The 23,943-nt window shown below is 35.2% G+C and overlaps 1 pseudogene; it reads left to right on the forward strand.

Moving 5' to 3' along the window:
• LOC139841176 (beta-fructofuranosidase, insoluble isoenzyme 2-like) overlaps nucleotides 1-23,943 on the forward strand; it is a 66,344-nt pseudogene that overhangs the window by 16,678 nt on the left and 25,723 nt on the right.

The following is a 23,943-nucleotide window of genomic DNA, read 5'->3' on the forward strand; positions in this document are numbered from 1 at the left end:
GATTGATTCAAAATAATATTTATCGATTTATTTCTGTACATCTAACTGTGGACAACTAGTTTTAGGTTACTAACGAGGACAGCTGACTTAATAAACTTAAAACATCAAAATATATTAAAAGTATTGTAAATATATTTTGAACATACTTTGATATATATGTATATATTGTTATAGGTTCGTGAATCAACCAGTGGCCAAGTCTTACTTCCCGACGAAGTAAAAATCTGTGAAAGTGAGTTATAGTCCCACTTTTAAAATCTAATATTTTTGGGATGAGAATACATGCAGGTTTTATAAATGATTTACAAAATAGACACAAGTACGTGAAACTACATTCTATGGTTGAATTATCGAAATCGAATATGTCCCTTTTTATTAAGTCTGGTAATCTAAGAATTTGGGAACAGACACCCTAATTGACGTGAATCCTAAAGATAGATCTATTGGGCCTAAAAAACCCCATCCAAAGTACCGGATGCTTTAGTACTTCGAAATTTATATCATATCCGAAGGGTGTCCCGGAATGATGGGGATATTCTTATATATGCATCTTGTTAATGTCGGTTACTAGGTGTTCACCATATGAATGATTTTTATATCTATGTATGGGATGTGTATTGATATATGAAATCTTGTGGTCTATTGTTACGATTTGATATATATAGGTTAAACCTATAACTCACCAACATTTTTGTTGACGTTTAAAACATGTTTATTCTCAGGTGAATACTAAGAGCTTCCGCTGTTGCATACTAAAATAAGGACAAGATTTGGAGTCCATGTTTGAATGATATTGTGTAAAAACTGCATTCAAGAAACTGATTTCGATGTAACATATTTGTATTGTAAACCATTATGTAATGGTCGTGTGTAAACAGGATACTTTAGATTATCATTATTTGATAATCTACGTAAAGCTTTTTAAACCTTTATTTATGAAATAAAGGTTATGGTTTGTTTTAAAAATGAATGCAGTATTTGAAAAACGTCTCATATAGAGGTCAAAACCTTGCAACGAAATCAATTAATATGGAACATTTATAATCAATAAGAACGGGACATTTCAGTTGGTATCCGAGCGTCGGTCTTAGAGAACCAGAAAATTTGCATTAGTGTGTCTTATCGAGTTTGTTAGGATGCATTAGTGAGTCTGGACTTCGACCGTGTTTTCTTTAAAAATGATTGCTTAACATTTTTGTTGGAAACTATATATTATTAACATGTATATATTATGTGATATATTAATCTCTTAACATGTTTGATATTGGGTGATAGATGTCTACCTCTAGCACAAATCCCATTGACTCACCTAATAATAACGAAGAGTTGAATATATATTGGACTGATTCACAAGTTCCCGAAGAAGAACCGGAAAAAGAATCAGAACTGGAAGAAGAATTAGAACCGGAAGAGGAGGAACCGGAGGAGGAAATAGAACCGGTGGGGGAAATAATAAAACGGTTAAGTAAAAGAAAATCCTCAACCAACCGATCAAGGTTAATTATGGTCAATGATGTTTCCACCAAGGAAGCAAAATATTGGGAGGATTACCAATTCTCCGATGAATCGGATTCCGACGAGAATTCCGATGATGTTATAGAAATTACCCCAACTGAATTTAAAAAAGCAAAAGAAAATAATAAGGGAAAGTGCATAAAAATAGAGAAATCTAATTCCAACCCCGATGAACTTTATATGAAATCGTCAACCCCCGAAGCCCTTAAGTTGTAACAATGACCTGGGAACCTCTAAACCACCAGGTTTTTCTAAACCGTTGTGGAAAACGACAGCTCGTATTAGGGGAACATCATATATCCCTAGAAACTTGGCAAAACGAACCAAAACCGAAGAAGAAGAAATGAGCGAGTCGGAATAAGATAGTTGTATTCGTGTGGTGTAATATATGTAATATAGTGTGCTTATGCTTTATGATATATGTAAAAATTGCTTGTATTAATAAGTATTTTTTTTATGAATCTAACTCTTGTCTATTTTACAGTATAAAAACACAAAATGGATAGACAACCCAATATTTTAAGAGACCTACCCGAAGACATGATTGATGAAATCTTGTCTAGAGTCGGTCAGAATTCTTCGGCACAACTATTTACGGCGAAATCAGTTTGTAAGACATTCGAAGAACGTTCCAAGAATGTCTTGGTTTATAAGAGACTTTCGTTTGAAAGATGGGGGATATCACATTGGGAAATCCATAAGTTACGATGTGTTTACTTTGACGCATATATTGCGGGGAACCCAAATGCTATTTTACGCAACGGGTTAAGAAATTATTTTGACTCAATGTATCCGAATATAGGACTTCATGATTTAGAAAAAGCGGCTAACATGCAACATAAAGAAGCATGCTATGCTTACGGGTTAGTAATGTTCGCTTCTCACCAAAGTGAGAAAAAGAACATCGGGCTACAACTATTAAACAAAACGTTCCCACAAGTGACGGAGTCGGTAATTGGGGTAAGAAATGAGGTTTTTAGGTTATTACGAGACTGTTGGTCATTACGTAACCCTCGTCCTTTTGACGACGTTACAACACGCTGTCTTATCAACGGCCATAACGGTTATGTTCCACAAGACCAAGGATGGGAAGTAGTCCTAGTAAAACCAGAATGCATGACTTGTTTCTGGACGTATGAATTACGTGTCTTTATTGCCTTTGCTGAACGACTTGTGTACTAGCTAGAATTATCTTCACAACTATCTTGTATCAAAGTTATTGTGTGCTATATTTCATGCTTTATGTAAAATAAGCGGTATTGTAAGTTTGTAAAATATTGTATACAAGTTTGTACGCGAAATATTATTATAATCAGTTTTTCATATAGAATTGTAGTAGTTGAATTGTATATTAACTACTAAGTATGAACTTAACGGGTAGGTACTACCCGAATTTAAACTTATAAAACGCTAATATGAAGAAAAAGCTTTTATAAATGAGTTCATATTATGCTACGAAATACTATTAACTACTCTTAATATTCTGTATGATTAACTTGTTCCATTTGACTATTTTGAAGGAAATGGCACCGACTACTCGACACACCGTGAATATGAATGAAGAGGAATTCCGTACTTTTCTAGCTTCAAACATAGCCGCAGTACAGGCCGCGCTACATACCAACAATAACCTTGGATCTAGCAGTACAGGAAATCGTGTAGGATGCACCTACAAAGAATTCACTGCCTGCAAACCTTTGGAATTTGATGGAACCGAAGGACCGATCGGATTGAAACGGTGGACCGAGAAGGTCTAATCGGTGTTTGCCATAAGTAAGTGTACTGAAGAGGACAAAGTGAAGTACGCTACGCATACCTTCACAGGTACTGCGTTAACATGGTGGAATACCTATCTAGAGCAAGTGGGACAAGATGATGCTTATGCACTACCGTGGTCAGCATTCAAGCACTTGATGAACGAGAAGTACCATCCCAGAACCGAAGTCAATAAGCTCAAGACAGAATTTAGAGGGTTACTGTAATGACCCGCACTTTTTCGATCATACTATACTTATAAGATTAATATTTACATAAATTAAACATTACCAACTTGATAAGCAACCCAAATTGTTGAGACTTATGTTTCCGAAAAGAGTTTTACACAACGTTTGACCGTCTAGTTTGACCGATGATATCACGAACTATACAATATATGATAATTATACGTTTGTGTATATATATGTATATATACATATTTAACATGATTAAAGAATGTTTTAATATCTCATTTTGTATTAATAACAATAAGTTACAAGTATATTTTGAAACTACTAACTTAAGTTTTCAAAACGATAACTATACGTAACGTTATTTGACATAAATACTTAAGACTTATAATGTTATACATATATTGTATAAGTAATGTATTTAATCACTTTTAAAGACTTAAATACATAAAACCATATAAGTGTATTCACAAAAGATAGCTATATTTGAATCCTCATTCCATTTTTCACAAAATTTCTATACGTATATTTAGAGTATTTGTACTCGTATCATACCTAGCTCCTATACGTATTTACTAATAGTAAATACACATCAAAATCACCACCTAACCAGCCATTATTCATGCCCTTAGAGCTAGGTAATTACTTTTGAATCATTGCAAGACTAATTACAAAAATACAAACTAGAATTTTGTCATGTTATTCTTAAAGATCACATTTTTAGGAGTATATATGTATCATCATTTTTGATTCATTTTTACTTCAATCTCTTAACTAAAAACACACACTCTTTCTTACTCTCTAAACTCCATAACAACCCAGCAAAATTCCATAAAGATCTAGCTTCAAAAACCATACTAAAACACCATAAGAAAACCATACAAAAACACTTCAAGAAAACCCTCCAAGAACACCAACTTACTTCCAATCTTTCATCCACTTCTATCACCCTTTTGATTCTAGCTTCTTACTCCTCTTTTACAGCAAACTTATCCAAGGAACTTGAGGTAGAATCTATGTTCATAACCTTATTCAATTCATATATATATAGCTATCTTATTTTGTGGTACAAAAGTTTAACAACAAGAACATAGTTTGAATGTTTTCAAACTTGTTTGCAAACTAAATAGATCCTTCTAATTTAACTTTTAAAATACTTCAAGACATGTAACATAACTTATTTATATGTTAATTTAACAAGGTAAAACTTGGTTTTTCAAAGTATAAGTATTTTTGGAAAAATGGTCATTAAATGATTTTGTTGTAACAAAAATGTTTAACTTCATATGTTTCACTAAACTTTCACCTATGCCGTATGATTTTGAATACAAACCAAGGTATTTACAGTTCATAGTCTTAAAGAAGAACTCGATCCAAGAAGATGGCAATTTGAATCAACGAAAACGGACTTGTAACGAAGAAACTATGACCGAAACAAAATTGGTTATCCAAGACTTAATTGACTTCGGGATTTATTGGAAAAATTTACATAAAATCACATCTTTATAAGATAACATGATATTTTATATATATGTACTCATAATTCAATTTCATATGGTTCAGGATCACCCGTAAGCAACACGAGAAGATTAATCATAAGATCCCATGATTGTACGCAACACGTCATTTGACAACACCGGTACTTTATGTACGCAACACGTCATTTGACAACACCGGTACCATGGGTCAAGATTAATCTCGACCAATACATATACGTTGGGGTTTTATTTATTTCGTTGGGGGTTTTATTTATTGCGGGTATATTAAACATCTAAAAATGAACCATTAAAAATTGAATTGCTAACCTCGGACAGCTAACTTCGGACTAAGGAAATATTCAAAGTATTAAATGTATAACAAGTATATATATATATAACGTTTGTTTTAAAATGAAAACATATTGATATATTATATATGGATAGGTTCGTGATATCAACCGGAAGACCGAGTCAAAATATATATATCATCAAGACAAGGGTGAGTATATAGTCCCACTTTTAAACTCTAAATATTTCGGGATGAGAATACATGTATTTTATGTTTTACGATATGGACACAAGTAACTGAAAAATATGTTCTACGTTGAGTTGTACCACTGGCATACTTCCCTGTAGCTTGGTAACTAATATTTACAGCGGTATTGTAAACGCGAATCCTGTTGATAGATCTATCGGGCTTGACAACCCCAACCAGACTGGACGACCAGTATTCAACGGTTGCACAGTACTTCGTTTTGTGACTACACTTGGTACGGTGTAGTAAGATTTCATATTAAAGGGAATATGCGACGTGAAAATGTTAAGTATGGTTACCAAGTGCTCAACCACTTAGAATACTTTTATTAAACTGTTTATATACGAAATCTTGTGGTCTATATATATATTGCTGCCGGCATTAAACCTATATCTCACCAACTTTATGTTGACCTTTTTAAAACATGTCTATTCTCAGGTGATTTCTAAAGCTTCCGCTGCATCATGTTGGATCTAACCAGGATCTTGCGTACGCATGTTTGTGTCAAAAATAAAACTGCATATCCGAGATGTTGTATTGTAAAATATGCTAGAAACCGTGTTGTTGTCATCATTTGTAAAGTTTGTAAGTCAAAGATTATCGCTAAACGTTAATCTTCTTTTTATTGTCTTAAGCTTGTAACAAAAATAATGGTTGTGGTTTGTAATGTATAATATATGCAGTTTTTCTTTTAAAAATGTCTCATATAGAGGTCAATACCTCGCAATGAAATCATACGTTATCTAACGCGTTCTTATGGTTAAGGACGGGTTATGACATGTGGTATCAGAGCGTTGGTCTTAGCGAACCAGGTTTGCATTAGTGTGTCTAACCGAGAAGTCGTTAGGATACATTAGTAAAGTCTGGACTTTGACCGGGTCTGATTTTTAAAAAAAAAAAAAACATTGCTTATCACTGTTGGTTAAAATTTATGTGTAAATATTATGTAAGTACTAATGGGTTAGTTGTTGTGTGATAGATGTCGGGCTCGAAACTTATTATCACATTCAGCGACTCCGAATCAGAACCTTCAGATTGTGTTTCAGTCATTAACATATCCGATGACGAAAGTGGTATTTTTGGGGAAGACTCACAATTTCCGGATGAACCAACTATAGAAATATCGGAAAGTGAACCCGAGGAGGAAAGTGAACCCGAGGAGGAAAGTGAACCCGAGGAGGAAAGTGAACCCGAGGAAGAAATACAGGAAATTACAAAAGAAGAGTTCGAACTAGGAAAGAAACGAAAGGCTAATGAATTAGAAAATCCAAATCCCGAGTTTAATGAGAATGAAGTGGCACCAATTCCACTCAACACTACCACCCCTATCCCCGCTATTCCTATTAGTGCTATCCCCGCATCTAGTTCTTCGGCACCTCAGCCAAAACGTAGGGAGACAGCTAGGATTCGCGTTGGGGGATTCCCTGGACATAAATGTTTTGGGAAATAGACCAAATGATGAGCTGCCGTATTAAACCATGGAATCACATAATGTTTTGTATAATATTATTAGTGTGGTTTGTTTAAAGTTTGATGTAAGCATATGTAAAATAGCGAAGTATGAAATGCAATAATTTTCCATGGTTAAGTATTATTTAGATTGTAGTAATTGGTTCTGTACTAAGCTATTAAGTATGAACATTAACGGGTAGGTACTACCCTAGATATAATTATAAAACGCTAATAAGAAGAAAAGGCTTTTATAATAATACCTGGTTCATATTATTAACAAGCTATAAATGTACTATAAATACACACTACATCTATAATATTCCATGTGAATAATTATTTTCTTTCATTAGGAAATGGCGCGATTGAATCGAATGACGGAACAAGAACTCGAGGAACTCATCAACCAGCGAGTGAACGACATAATGGTATGGGTTGAGGCTGCAAGAGCTGCTGCAGTTAACCCAAATCCTCGTGTAGGATGCTCCTACAAGACGTTTCAAGCTTGCAAGCCCTCATCATTCAGTGGAACGGAAGGACCGATCGGTTTAACCCGATGGATAGAAAAGATGGAGACGGTGTTCAAAATCAGTGGTTGTGATGAAAAAGACATGACCAAGTTTGCATCGTGCACTTTACAAGATAGTGCACTCACATGGTGGAAGAATTATGTGAAGGCGGTAGGAGGAGATGTAGCTTATGATACTCCATGGGAAGAATTCAAAGCGATGATAATCACCGAGTATTGTCCAAGGAATGAGGTTATTAAGTTAGAAGATGAGTTACGAAGTTTGAAGGTGGTTGGTACTGAAATCACCAACTACAATCAGCGATTCATGGAATTGGTTTTACTATGTCCTGAATTGGTTCCAACCGAAGCACGGAAGATTGAAATGTACAAAGGTGGTTTTCCCAAGAAGGTCAAGGCAAACGTTACGGCGTCGAAACCTAAGACAATTCATGAAGCTATAACCATGGCGAACGAGTTAATGGATCAGGTCATTCTGGATAAGAAAGCATTCACTACTGAGGTGAAGGTATCAAGTAACAAAAGGAAGTGGAACGGAAATTATGATCGAGGTTACCAACAGCAATCTTTTAAGAAACCAGAAACCCCGAAAGGTGCGGGTAGCGGTTCAGGCTTTGGTTACAAAGGACAAAGTCCTTTATGCAACCGTTGTCACAAACATCACTTTGGTTACTGTAGTGTGTTGTGCACCAAATGCAATCGACAGGGACATCTTGCTGAAGATTGTAAGGCTCTCGTTACAAATGCAAATGGTAACAAGACTCCTGCCACCAACGCAAATAGAACTGCTTTGGCTAACATTACTTGTTTTGGGTGTGGAAAACAAGGTCATTATAAGAGCCAGTGCCCGAATCAGAATGGCGGACCTGCACGTGGAAGAGCGTTTGTTATTAATGCTAGAGAGGCACGAGAAGACCCGGAGCTTGTTACGGGTACGTTTACCATTAATAACTTATCAGCATCTATTTTATTTGATACTGGCGCCGATAGAAGTTATGTGTGTAGAAATTTTTACACTAAATTGAATTGTTCATCATTACCTCTAGATGCTAAGTACTTGATTGAGTTAGCTAATGGTAAACTAATTAAAGCCGATAAAATTTGTCGTGGTTGTGAAATAAATCTAGCCGGAGAAACGTTTAAAATCGACTTAATACCCGTAGAATTAGGAGGTTTTGATGTAATAGTCGGCATGGACTGGATGTCCAAAATAGGAGCGGAAGTTGTTTGTGCTAAGAAGGCAATTCGTATTCCTGGTAAGGATAAAATACCGGTGATGATTTATGGAGAGAAGGGTAATTCAAAGCTAAAACTCATTAGCTGTTTGAAAGCCAAGAAGTGTTTAGAAAAGGGATGTTACGCTATTTTAGCACATGTTAATAAAGTCGAAAAGAAAGAAAAGTGCATCAACGACGTGCCTGTGGCAAGAGATTTTCCTGAAGTTTTTCCGGAAGAATTGCCGGGATTACCTCCATTTAGATCGGTAGAATTTCAAATAGATTTAGTACCAGGAGCTGCACCAGTGGCTCGTGCTCCATATAGACTTGCACCGTCCGAGTTAAAAGAACTTCAAAGTCAGTTAAAAGAATTACTGGACTGTGGATTCATACGACCGAGTACTTCACCGTGGGGAGCTCCAATTTTGTTTGTTAAGAAGAAAGATGGATCTTTTAGGATGTGTATAGACTATCGTGAATTAAATAAGTTAACTATCAAGAATCGATATCCACTACCGAGAATTGATGACTTATTTGATCAATTGCAAGGATCATGTGTGTATTCGAAAATCGACTTAAGATCGGGCTATCATCAACTACGCGTCAAAGAAGAGGACATTCCGAAAACTGCTTTTCGGACACGTTATGGTCATTATGAATTTTTGGTTATGCCGTTTGGATTGACGAATGCGCCAGCTGTATTCATGGACCTCATGAATCGAGTTTGTAGTCCGTATTTAGATAAGTTTGTTATCGTTTTCATTGATGATATTCTTATCTATTCCAAGAGTGAGCAAGAGCATGAAGAGCATTTAAGGTTGATATTGGAGTTGTTAAGAAAAGAACAGCTATATGCTAAATTTTCTAAGTGTGCTTTTTGGTTGAAAGAAGTGCAATTTCTTGGCCATGTTGTTAATAGCGAAGGAATTCAGGTTGATCCAGCAAAAACTGAAGCTATTGAAAAATGGGAGACTCCTAAGACACCAACACAGATACGCCAATTTTTGGGTTTAGCCGGTTATTATAGAAGGTTTATTCAAGATTTTTCCCGAATAGCTAAGCCGTTGACAGCGTTAACGCAAAAAGGGAAGAAATATGAATGGACCTCGGAGCAGGAGAACGCATTTCAAATACTGAAAAAGAAGTTAACTACGGCACCTATTTTATCGTTACCAGAAGGGAACGATGATTTTGAAATATATTGTGACGCTTCGCGACAAGGTTTTGGTTGTGTTCTTATGCAACGAAAGAAAGTAATTGCATTTGCATCCCGACAATTGAAGATTCACGAGCGGAATTATACGACGCATGATCTAGAATTGGGAGCAGTCGTGTTTGCATTGAAGATGTGGAGACACTACTTGTATGGGGTTAAATTCACTGTGTTTACTGATCATAAAAGCCTTCAACATATTTTTGATCAGAAACAATTGAACATGAGGCAACGTAGGTGGGTCGAGTTAATAAATGACTATGATTGTGAAATTCGTTATCATCCCGGAAAGGCGAACGTGGTGGCCGATGCTTTAAGCAGAAAGGAACGAGAACCAATTCGAGTTCGAGCAATGAATATAAAAATTCGCATGAATCTCAACTCACAAATCAAAGAAGTTCAACGAGAAGCACTTACTAAAGAAAATATAGGAAATGAAATAATGAAGAAGTATGAGAAGCAACTCGTTATGCGGGAAGATGGAATTCGATATTTTGCAAATCGTATTTGGGTACCGAAGTTGGGTGGATTAAGGAAGTTGATATTGAACGAGGCACATAAGACAAGATATTCGATACATCCTGGAGTTGGAAAGATGTACCAAGATCTTAAGACGCATTATTGGTGGCCTAATTTAAAAACAGACGTTGCAACATATGTTGGGGAGTGTTTAACTTGTTCCAAGGTTAAAGCAGAACACCAGAAGCCGTCAGGGTTACTTCAACAACCAGAAATTCCAGAATGGAAATGGGACGGTATTACCATGGATTTCATCACGAAGTTACCAAAGACTGCCTGGGGATACGACACCATTTGGGTGATTGTTGATCGTCTCACCAAGTCTGCACATTTCTTGCCTATAAAGGAAACGGATAGAATGGAGAAACTATTACGATTGTATATAAAGGAAGTTGTTTCAAGGCATGGAATACCTATTTCCATTATATCCGATCGTGATAGTAGATTTACCTCAAAATTCTGGCAATCACTACAGGAGGCACTAGGAACTCGGTTGGATATGAGTACCGCATATCATCCACAAACCGATGGACAGAGTGAGAGAACGATTCAGACTCTTGAAGACATGCTCAGGGCATGTGTGATCGATTTTGGAAACGGATGGGATAAGTATCTACCATTAGCAGAATTCTCGTATAATAATAGTTATCATGCGAGCATTAAAGCTGCACCATTCGAAGCATTGTACGGAAGGAAGTGTAGATCTCCTATCTGTTGGAATGAAGTAGGAGATCGACAATTAACTGGTCCCGAGATCATACATGAAACTACTGAAAAGATAGTACAAATCAAAGAGAGATTGAAAACAGCCCGTAGTCGCCAAAAGAGCTACGCCGATGTTCGAAGGAAACCATTAGAGTTTCAGGTCGGGGACATGGTTATGCTAAAGGTGTCACCTTGGAAAGGTGTAATACGTTTCGGCAAAAGGGGTAAACTGAACCCAAGGTACGTAGGCCCGTTCAAGATCATCGAACGCATTGGACCGGTAGCTTATCGACTCGAGTTACCGCAACAACTCGTCGGAGTACATAATACCTTTCACGTCTCAAACCTTAAGAAGTGTCTTGCAAAGGAAGACCTCACCATTCCTCTTGAAGAAATCCATGTCGACGAGAAACTACAATTCGTCGAAGAACCAATCGAAATCATGGACCGTGAAGTTAAACAGCTCAAACAGAGCAATATACTGATTGTTAAGGTTCGTTGGAATGCTAGAAGAGGTCCCGAGTTTACTTGGGAACGAGAGGATCAGATGAAGCAAAAGTATCCACACTTGTTTCTCGATGACGCAAAATAGGTACAATTTTAAAATTTCGGGACGAAATTTATTTAACGGGGAGGTAATGTAATGACCCGCACTTTTTCGATCATACTATACTTATAAGATTAATATTTACATAAATTAAACATTACCAACTTGATAAGCAACCCAAATTGTTGAGACTTATGTTTCCGAAAAGAGTTTTACACAACGTTTGACCGTCTAGTTTGACCGATGATATCACGAACTATACAATATATGATAATTATACGTTTGTGTATATATATGTATATATACATATTTAACATGATTAAAGAATGTTTTAATATCTCATTTTGTATTAATAACAATAAGTTACAAGTATATTTTGAAACTACTAACTTAAGTTTTCAAAACGATAACTATACGTAACGTTATTTGACATAAATACTTAAGACTTATAATGTTATACATATATTGTATAAGTAATGTATTTAATCACTTTTAAAGACTTAAATACATAAAACCATATAAGTGTATTCACAAAAGATAGCTATATTTGAATCCTCATTCCATTTTTCACAAAATTTCTATACGTATATTTAGAGTATTTGTACTCGTATCATACCTAGCTCCTATACGTATTTACTAATAGTAAATACACATCAAAATCACCACCTAACCAGCCATTATTCATGCCCTTAGAGCTAGGTAATTACTTTTGAATCATTGCAAGACTAATTACAAAAATACAAACTAGAATTTTGTCATGTTATTCTTAAAGATCACATTTTTAGGAGTATATATGTATCATCATTTTTGATTCATTTTTACTTCAATCTCTTAACTAAAAACACACACTCTTTCTTACTCTCTAAACTCCATAACAACCCAGCAAAATTCCATAAAGATCTAGCTTCAAAAACCATACTAAAACACCATAAGAAAACCATACAAAAACACTTCAAGAAAACCCTCCAAGAACACCAACTTACTTCCAATCTTTCATCCACTTCTATCACCCTTTTGATTCTAGCTTCTTACTCCTCTTTTACAGCAAACTTATCCAAGGAACTTGAGGTAGAATCTATGTTCATAACCTTATTCAATTCATATATATATAGCTATCTTATTTTGTGGTACAAAAGTTTAACAACAAGAACATAGTTTGAATGTTTTCAAACTTGTTTGCAAACTAAATAGATCCTTCTAATTTAACTTTTAAAATACTTCAAGACATGTAACATAACTTATTTATATGTTAATTTAACAAGGTAAAACTTGGTTTTTCAAAGTATAAGTATTTTTGGAAAAATGGTCATTAAATGATTTTGTTGTAACAAAAATGTTTAACTTCATATGTTTCACTAAACTTTCACCTATGCCGTATGATTTTGAATACAAACCAAGGTATTTACAGTTCATAGTCTTAAAGAAGAACTCGATCCAAGAAGATGGCAATTTGAATCAACGAAAACGGACTTGTAACGAAGAAACTATGACCGAAACAAAATTGGTTATCCAAGACTTAATTGACTTCGGGATTTATTGGAAAAATTTACATAAAATCACATCTTTATAAGATAACATGATATTTTATATATATGTACTCATAATTCAATTTCATATGGTTCAGGATCACCCGTAAGCAACACGAGAAGATTAATCATAAGATCCCATGATTGTACGCAACACGTCATTTGACAACACCGGTACTTTATGTACGCAACACGTCATTTGACAACACCGGTACCATGGGTCAAGATTAATCTCGACCAATACATATACGTTGGGGTTTTATTTATTTCGTTGGGGGTTTTATTTATTGCGGGTATATTAAACATCTAAAAATGAACCATTAAAAATTGAATTGCTAACCTCGGACAGCTAACTTCGGACTAAGGAAATATTCAAAGTATTAAATGTATAACAAGTATATATATATATAACGTTTGTTTTAAAATGAAAACATATTGATATATTATATATGGATAGGTTCGTGATATCAACCGGAAGACCGAGTCAAAATATATATATCATCAAGACAAGGGTGAGTATATAGTCCCACTTTTAAACTCTAAATATTTCGGGATGAGAATACATGTATTTTATGTTTTACGATATGGACACAAGTAACTGAAAAATATGTTCTACGTTGAGTTGTACCACTGGCATACTTCCCTGTAGCTTGGTAACTAATATTTACAGCGGTATTGTAAACGCGAATCCTGTTGATAGATCTATCGGGCTTGACAACCCCAACCAGACTGGACGACCAGTATTCAACGGTTGCACAGTACTTCGTTTTGTGACTACACTTGGTACGGTGTAGTAAGATTTCATATTAAAGGGAATATGCGACGTGAAAATGTTAAGTATGGTTACCAAGTGCTCAACCACTTAGAATACTTTTATTAAACTGTTTATATACGAAATCTTGTGGTCTATATATATATTGCTGCCGGCATTAAACCTATATCTCACCAACTTTATGTTGACCTTTTTAAAACATGTCTATTCTCAGGTGATTTCTAAAGCTTCCGCTGCATCATGTTGGATCTAACCAGGATCTTGCGTACGCATGTTTGTGTCAAAAATAAAACTGCATATCCGAGATGTTGTATTGTAAAATATGCTAGAAACCGTGTTGTTGTCATCATTTGTAAAGTTTGTAAGTCAAAGATTATCGCTAAACGTTAATCTTCTTTTTATTGTCTTAAGCTTGTAACAAAAATAATGGTTGTGGTTTGTAATGTATAATATATGCAGTTTTTCTTTTAAAAATGTCTCATATAGAGGTCAATACCTCGCAATGAAATCATACGTTATCTAACGCGTTCTTATGGTTAAGGACGGGTTATGACAGTTACGAACTCAAGGATTTGATATTACCACGTACGAAAGACGATTCACAGAATTGTGCCTATTGTGTCCGGGAGCGTTCGAAGATGAGGAAGAGAAGATCGACGCGTTTGTGAAAGGATTACCGGAAAGAATCCAAGAAGATATAAGTTCACAAAAGCCCGCCTCCATACAACAGGCATGTAGAATGGCTCACAAACTAGTGAACTAGATTGAGGAAAGAATTAAAGAACAGAACGCTGAAGAGGCCAATGTGAAGCAAGTCAAAAGAAAGTGGGAGGAAAACGGTGATAAGAATCACCAATACAACAACAACAGCAATTACAACAATAATCGCAACAACTATCCCAACAATCGCAACATCAATCGCAACTACAACAAACGGCCCAACAACAACAACAACAACAACAACATCAACTACAACAATCATCCCAATAACAATAACAACCGCAACAACAACAACAATCAGAAGCAGCTATGCCAAAGGTGTGAAAAGTATCACTCGGGGTTCTGCTCCAAATTTTACAAAAAGTGTAAAAGAAATGGTCATAGCGCGGCGAAGTGTGAGGTCTACGGACCAGGGGTTAACAGAACGAAAGGAACAAATGGTGTCAGAACGAGTAATGGCGGAGCAAGTAGTGTCGGAGCAAGTTATGCCAATGTAGTTTGTTATAAATGTGGAAAACCGGGCCACATTATTAGAAATTGCCCGAACCAGGAGAACACGAATGGACAAGGCCGCGGAAGAGTTTTCAATATTAATGCGGCAGAGGCATAGGAAGACCCGGAGCTTGTTACGGGTACGTTTCTTATTGACAATAAATCTGCTTACGTTTTATTTGATTCGGGTGCAGATAGAAGCTATATGAGTAGAGATTTTTGTGCTAAATTAATTTGTCCATTGATGCCTTTGGATAGTAAATTTTTACTCGAATTAGCAAATGGTAAATTAATTTCAGCAGATAATATATGTCGGAATCGAGAAATTAAACTGGTTAGCGAAACATTTAAGATTGACTTGATACCAGTAGAGTTAGGGAGTTTTGATGTGATAATTGGTATGGACTGGTTGAAAGAAGTGAAAGCAGAGATCATTTGTTACAAAAATGAAATTCGCATTATACGAGAAAAAGGAAAACCCTTAATGGTGTACGGAGAAAAGGGCAACACGAAGCTACATCTTATTAGTAATTTGAAGGCACAAAAACTAATAAGAAAAGGTTGCTATGCTGTTCTAGCACACGTCGAGAAAGTACAAACTGAAGAAAAGAGCATCAATGATGTTCCTGTCGCAAAAGAATTTCCCGATGTATTTCCGAAAGAATTACCGGGATTACCTCCACATCGATCTATTGAATTTCAAATAGATCTTGTACCAGGAGCTGCACCAATAGCTCGTGCTCCTTATAGACTCGCACCCAGCGAGATGAAAGAACTGCAAAGCTAACTGCAAGAACTATTAGAACGTGGTTTCATTCGACCAAGCACATCACCATGGGGAGCTCCTGTTTTGTTTGTCAAGAAGAAGAATGGTACATTTAGGTTGTGTATTGACTACAGAGAGTTGAACAAACTTACCATCAAAAACCGTTATCTACTGCCGAGAATTGATGACTTATTTGATCAACTACAAGGCTCGTCGGTTTATTCGAAGATCGATTTACGTTCTGGATATCATCAAATGCGAGTAAAGGAGGATGATATTCCAAAAACTGCTTTTAGGACGCGTTATGATCATTACGAGTTTATGGTTATGCCGTTTGGATTGACTAACGCACCAGCTGTATTCATGGACCTTATGAACCGAGTGTGTGGGCCATATCTTGACAAGTTTGTCATTGTTTTCATCGAAGACATACTTATTTACTCAAAGAATGATCAAGAGCACGAAGAACATTTGAGAAAAGTGCTAGAAGTATTGAGGAAAGAAAAACTGTACGCTAAGTTTTCAAAGTGTGCATTTTGGTTGGAAGAAGTTCAATTCCTCGGTCACATAGTGAACAAAGAAGGTATCCAGGTGGACCCGATAAAGATCGAAACCGTTGAAAAGTGGGAAACCACAAAAACTCCGAAGCATATACGTCAATTTTTAGGATTGGCTGGTTACTACAGAAGATTCGTCCAAGATTTCTCTAAAATAGCAAAACCCTTGACTGCATTAACGCATAAAGGGAAGAAATTTGAATTGAAGGATGAACAAGAGAAGGCGTTTCAATTATTGAAGAAAAAGCTAACTACGGCACCTATATTGTCATTGCCTGAAGGGAATGATGATTTTGTGATTTATTGTGACGCATCAAAGCAAGGTCTCGGTTGTGTATTAATGCAACGGACGAAGGTGATTGCTTATGCGTCTAGACAATTGAAGATTCACGAGCAAAATTATACGACGCATGATTTGGAATTAGGCGCGGTTGTTTTTGCATTAAAGACTTGGAGGCACTACTTATATGGGGTCAAAAGTATTATATATACCGACCACAAAAGTCTTCAACACATATTTAATCAGAAACAACTGAATATGAGGCAGCGTAGGTGGATTGAATTGTTGAATGATTACGACTTTGAGATTCGTTACCACCCGGGGAAGGCAAATGTGGTAGCCGACGCCCTGAGTAGAAAGGACAGAGAACCCATTCTAGTAAAATCTATGAATATAATGATTCACACTAACCTTACTACTCTAATAAAGGAGGCGCAACCAGGAGTTTTAAAAGAGGGAAATTTAAAGGATGAAATACCCAAAGGATCGGAGAAGCATCTTAATATTCAGGAAGACGGAACCCGGTATAGGGCTGAAAGAATTTGGGTACCAAAATTTAGAGATATGAGAGAAATGGTACTTAGAGAAGCTCATAAAACCAGATACTCAATACATCCTGGAACGGGGAAGATGTACAAGGATCTTAAGAAACATTTTTGGTGGCCAGGTATGAAAGCCGATATTGCTAAATATGTAGGAGAATGTTTGACGTGTTCTAAGGTCAAAGCTGAACATCAGAAACCATCAGGTCTACTACAACAACCTGAAATCCCAGAATGAAAATGGGAAAACATTACCATGGATTTCATTACTAAATTGCCAAGGACTGCAAGTGGTTATGATACTATTTGGGTAATAGTTGATCGTCTTACCAAGTCAGCACACTTTCTGCCAATAAGAGAAGATGACAAGATGGAGAAGTTAGCACGACTGTATTTGAAGGAAGTTGTCTCCAGACATGGAATACCAATCTCTATTATCTCTGATAGGGATGGCAGATTTATTTCAAGATTCTGGCAGACATTACAGCAAGCATTTGGGACTCGTCTAGACATGAGTACTACCTATCATCCACAAACTGATGGGCAGAGCGAAAGGACGATACAAACGCTTGAAGACATGCTACGAGCATGTGTTATTGATTTCGGAAACAGTTGGGATTGACACCTACCGTTAGCAGAATTTTCCTACAACAACAGTTATCATTCTAGTATTGAGATGGCGCCATTTGAGGCACTTTATGGTAGAAAGTGCAGGTCTCCGATTTGTTGGAATGAAGTGGGGGATAGACAGATTACGGGTCCGGAGATAATACAAGAAACTACCGAGAAAATCATCCAAATTCAACAAAGATTGGAAACCGCCCAGAGTCGACAAAAGAGCTACGCGGACAGTAAAAGAAAAGATATAGAGTTTGAAATTGGAGAAATGTTCATGCTTAAGGTTTCACCTTGGAAAGGCGTTGTTCGATTTGGTAAACGGGGGAAACTAAATCCAAGGTACATTGGACCATTCAAGATTATAGATCGTGTCGGACCAGTAGCTTACCAACTGGAGCTACCTCAACAACTCGCGGCTGTACATAACACTTTTCACGTCTCAAATATGAAGAAATGTTTTGCTAAAGAAGATCTCACTATTCCGTTGGACGAAATCCAAATCAATGAAAAACTTCAATTCATTGAAGAACCCGTCGAAATAATGGATCATGAGGTTAAGAGACTTAAACAATACAAGATACCGATTGTTAAGGTTCGATGAGATGCTCGTAGAGGACCCGAGTTCACCTGGGAGCGTGAAGATCAGATGAAGAAGAAATACCCGCATTTATTTCCAGAAGATACGTCAACACCTCCAACTGCTTAAAATTTCGGGACGAAATTTATTTAACGGGTAGGTACTGTAGTGACCTGAACTTTTACATGTTTATATATATATTAAATGAAATTGTTATTTACATGATTAAGTGTTTCCAACATGTTAAGCAATCAAACTTATTAAGACTTGATTAATTGGAATAGGTTTCATATAGACAAATGACCACCCAAGTTGACCGGTGATTCACGAACGTTAAAACTTGTAAAAACTATACGATGACATATATATGGTTATATATATATAGTTAACATGATTTTATTATAAGTATGTATCTCATTAGGTATTTTAACAATGAGTTATATACATAAAAATGAGACTATTAAATTAAGAAACTCGAAAACGATATATATAACGATTATTTTTATAACGTCTTACTAGGTACATATGAATCATATTAAGATATTGATATACTTGGTTAATTATGTTAAATGATAAGTAAATATATCATTAAGTGTATTAACAATGAACTACATATGTAAAAATAAGACTACTAACTTAATGATTTCGAAACGAGACATATATGTAACGATTATCGTTGTAACGACATTTAACTGTATATATATCATACTAAGATATATTATATATCATAATATCATGATAATATAACAATTTAACATCTCATTTGATATAATAAACAATGGGTTAACAACATTTAACAAGATCGTTAACCTAAAGGTTTCAAAACAAAATTTACATGTAACGACTAACGATGACTTAACGACTCAGTTAAAATGTATATACATGTAGTGTTTTAAAATGTATTCATACACTTTTGAAAGACTTCAAGACACTTATCAAAATACTTCTACTTAACAAAAATGCTTACAATTACATCCTCGTTCAGTTTCATCAACAATTCTACTCGTATGCACCCGTATTCGTACTCGTACAATACACAGCTTTTAGATGTATGTACTATTATTATATACACTCCAATAATCAGATATTATCAGCCCATGTGAGTCACCTAACACATGTGGGAACCATCATTTGGCAACTAGCATGAAATATCTCATAAAATTACAAAAATATGAGTAATCATTCATGACTTATTTACATGAAAACAAAATTACATATCCTTTATATCTAATCCATACACCAACGACCAAAAATACCTACAAACACTTTCATTCTTCAATATTCTTCATTTAATTGATCTCTCTCAAGTTCTATCTTCAAGTTCTAAGTGTTCTTCATAAATTCCAAAAGTTCTAGTTTCATAAAATCAAGAATACTTCCAAGATTGCAAGTTTACTTCCAAGTTTTCTAAATCCATTCCAAGTAATCATCCAAGATCAAGAAACCTTTGTTACTTACAATAGGTTATCTTTCTAATAAAAGGTAATAATCATATTCAAACTTTAATTCAATTTCTATAACTATAACAATCTTATTTCGAGTGGAAATCTTACTTGAAATTGTTTTCGTGTCATGATTCTGCTTCAAGAACTTTCAAGCCATCCAAGGATCCTTTGAAGCTAGATCTATTTTTCTCATTTCCAGTAGGTTTATCCAAGGAACTTGAGGTAGTAATGATGTTCATAACATCATTCGATTCATACATATAAAGCTATCTTATTCGAAGGTTTAAACTTGTAATCACTAGAACATAGTTTAGTTAATTCTAAACTTGTTCGCAAATAAAAGTTTATCCTTCTAACTTGAATTTTAAAATCAACTAAACACATGTTCTATATCTATATGATATGCTAACTTAATGATTTAAAACCTGGAAACACGAAAAACACCGTAAAATCGGATTTACGCCGTCGTAGTAACACCGCGGGCTGTTTTGGGTTAGTTAATTAAAAACTATGATAAACTTTGATTTAAAAGTTGTTATTCTGGGAAAATGATTTTTATTATGAACATGAAACTATATCCAAAAATTATGGTTAAACTCAAAGTGGAAGTATGTTTTCTAAAATGGTCATCTAAACGTCGTTCTTTCGACTGAAATGACTACCTTTACAAAAATGACTTGTAACTTATTTTTCCGACTATAAACCTATACTTTTTCTATTTAGATTCATAAAATAGAGTTCAATATGAAACCATATCAATTTGATTCACTCAAAACGGATTTAAAATGAAGAAGTTATGGGTAAAACAAGATTGGATAATTTTTCTCATTTTAGCTACGTGAAAATTGGTAACAAATCTATTCCAACCATAACTTAATCAACTTGTATTGTATATTATGTAATCTTGAGATACCATAGACACGTATACAATGTTTCGACCTATCATGTCGACACATCTATATATATTTCGGAACAACCATAGACACTCTATATGTGAATGTTTGAGTTAGCTATACAGGGTTGAGGTTGATTCCAAAATATATATAGTTTGAGTTGTGATCAATACTGAGATACATATACACTGGGTCGTGGATTAATTCAAGATAATATTTATCGATTTATTTCTGTACATCTAACTGTGGACAACTAGTTGTAGGTTACTAACGAGGACAGCTGACTTAATAAACTTAAAACATCAAAATATATTAAAAGTATTGTAAATATATTTTGAACATACTTTAATATATATGTATATATTGTTATAGGTTCGTGAATCAACCAGTGGCCAAGTCTTACTTCCCGACGAAGTAAAAATCTGTGAAAGTGAGTTATAGTCCCACTTTTAAAATCTAATATTTTTGGGATGAGAATACATGCAGGTTTTATAAATGATTTACAAAATAGACACAAGTACGTGAAACTACATTCTATGGTTGAATTATCGAAATCGAATATGCCCCTTTTTATTAAGTCTGGTAATCTAAGAATTAGGGATCAGACACCCTAATTGACGCGAATCCTAAAGATAGATCTATTGGGCCTAACAAACCCCATCCAAAGTACCGGATGCTTTAGTACTTCAAAATTTATATCATATCCGAAGGGTGTCCCGGAATGATGGGGATATTCTTATATATGCATCTTGTTAATGTCGGTTACCAGGTGTTCACCATATGAATGATTTTTATCTCTATGTATGGGATGTGTATTGAAATATGAAATCTTGTGGTCTATTGTTACGATTTGATATATATAGGTTAAACCTATAACTCACCAACATTTTTTTTGACGTTTAAAACATGTTTATTCTCAGGTGAATACTAAGAGCTTCCGCTGTTGCATATTAAAATAAGGACAAGATTTGGAGTCCATGTTTGTATGATATTGTGTAAAAACTACATTCAAGAAACTGATTTCGATGTAACATATTTGTATTGTAAACCATTATGTAATGGTCGTGTGTAAACAGGATACTTTAGATTATCATTATTTGATAATCTACGTAAAGCTTTTTAAACCTTTATTTATGAAATAAAGGTTATGGTTTGTTTTAAAAATGAATGCAATATTTGAAAAACGTCTCATATAGAGGTCAAAACCTCGCAACGAAATCAATTAATATGGAACGTTTTTAATCAATAAGAACGGGACATTTCAAGTTGATCCAAATCAGCCATGTAAATACAAAGTTGACCTAGAACAGTCATGAAATACTAGTAAAATTGACCCAAACCAGTAATGATGTAGCAATGTTGAGTGTTGACCCAACTCAGCCAATTTAGGGATAGCATCGGGTCGGGTTTGGACCGGGTATAGGTAATCCCGGACCCGAACCCGATTAAGAAACCATGTCCCAAACCTGGCCCAAAACCCGACGGGTCCCCATTTAGTTACTAACTAGCGGGTAAACGGGTATCCCCACGGGTATTCTGGTCCCCAGTTACATACTAACTAGTGGGTAAATGAGTATCCTCACGTATATATTATCAACGAATGTGGTAGGATCAAGAGGGAAGTAACCAATCGGGGGGAAGCGGGGGGAAGCAAAAACTTTTTTTTTCTTTTCGTTTTTTGAAAAAACTTTGTTCACGAACATTATAGATGAGATGAAAATATGAACATTTAGTAGAGACACTTTGTGATAAATGTTTTTATTTTGGCGGGAAAACGCTCGAAGAAGTGATATATAACAATTATCGTGTTTTTCGAGCGTATGTTGAGGTTTTAGCTATTGGGGTTTAGATATTAGGGTTTAGATATTAGGGTTTATAGGGTTTAGAAATTTAGGGTTTAGGGTTTAGATTTAGGGTTTAGATTTAGGATTTAGATTGAGTTTTTAACACGAACGATTTAGAGTTTAGGGTTTAGGGTTTGGTGTTTTGGGTTTATGGAATAAACTCAAAACACCAAACACTAAACCCTAAACTCTAAATCGGGCTAAATTTTACTTCACAAAACATGGGAAAAAAAAACGTTGATATTCTTCACGAACAATATTATATTGAATGTTATTTTTGTCGATCGTTTTTCCGCCTAAATAATAACATTCATCACGAAGTGTCTTTTCTAAATGTTCATATTTTTGTGTGATCTTGATGTCGGGAAAAAAAATTCCAAAAAAAACGAAAAAAAAATAATTTTGCTTCCCCCGCTTCCCCCGATTGGTTACTTCCCATTGATCCTGCCCAATCAACGAATAATACAATAATATATTGAAACACTTTTAAATAATTTATAACGTGACAGAATATAACTTAATACTACTCATAATAACTGATATTTGGTGTAGTATTAAAAAGTTACTGCAAGTTGAATTCTTATTAGTTTAAACTCATTTTATATTGTTACTAATTCTTTTAGAATACCTATATTTACTAGTATTATATACGGATTATATGTTTTTGTAGTTACAGCTATAAACATCTTTCGGATACATTCGTAAACAAAATACAGTGATAAAAGGGATGTTAGCAGAGGTTAGGTGTGCTTTAGATATGGAATATATGTATATTAAGTACAAATTATTGAAGCTTACGGGTCGGGTATACGAATTCGGGTCTATTTTCGAGTATGCGAACCGGGTAATCGGGTTTATACCTAAAACCATCCCCAAACCCGAACCTGGATAAAAATGTAAAACCATCCTCATACCCGGTCCTAAACCTGTAGACCCGGCCTGAACTCGGCCCAAATAAATCGGGTTTTGGGTTTCCCCATCGGATATTTTTGCTATCCCTATCACCCATGAACAAGCAAAGATGACCCAAATCAGTCATAAAGTTGCAGAACTGGCCCAAATCATTCAAGAAGAGGCAAAACTGATCCAAATGAAATATCAGGTAGCAAATTCTATCCATACAACAGCTGCAGTACATAAAGTGAACCAGAGAGCAAAATAACCAGCAAAAGTAGCTAGCACACTCTAGACCTAGACACACAGACAAAGGACAAGAATGACACCTGAATAGATGTGGTGCCATGATATCACTTATTTA

Source organism: Rutidosis leptorrhynchoides, chromosome 4 (genome assembly GCF_046630445.1).
Source record: "Rutidosis leptorrhynchoides isolate AG116_Rl617_1_P2 chromosome 4, CSIRO_AGI_Rlap_v1, whole genome shotgun sequence".
Taxonomy (NCBI): domain Eukaryota; kingdom Viridiplantae; phylum Streptophyta; class Magnoliopsida; order Asterales; family Asteraceae; genus Rutidosis; species Rutidosis leptorrhynchoides.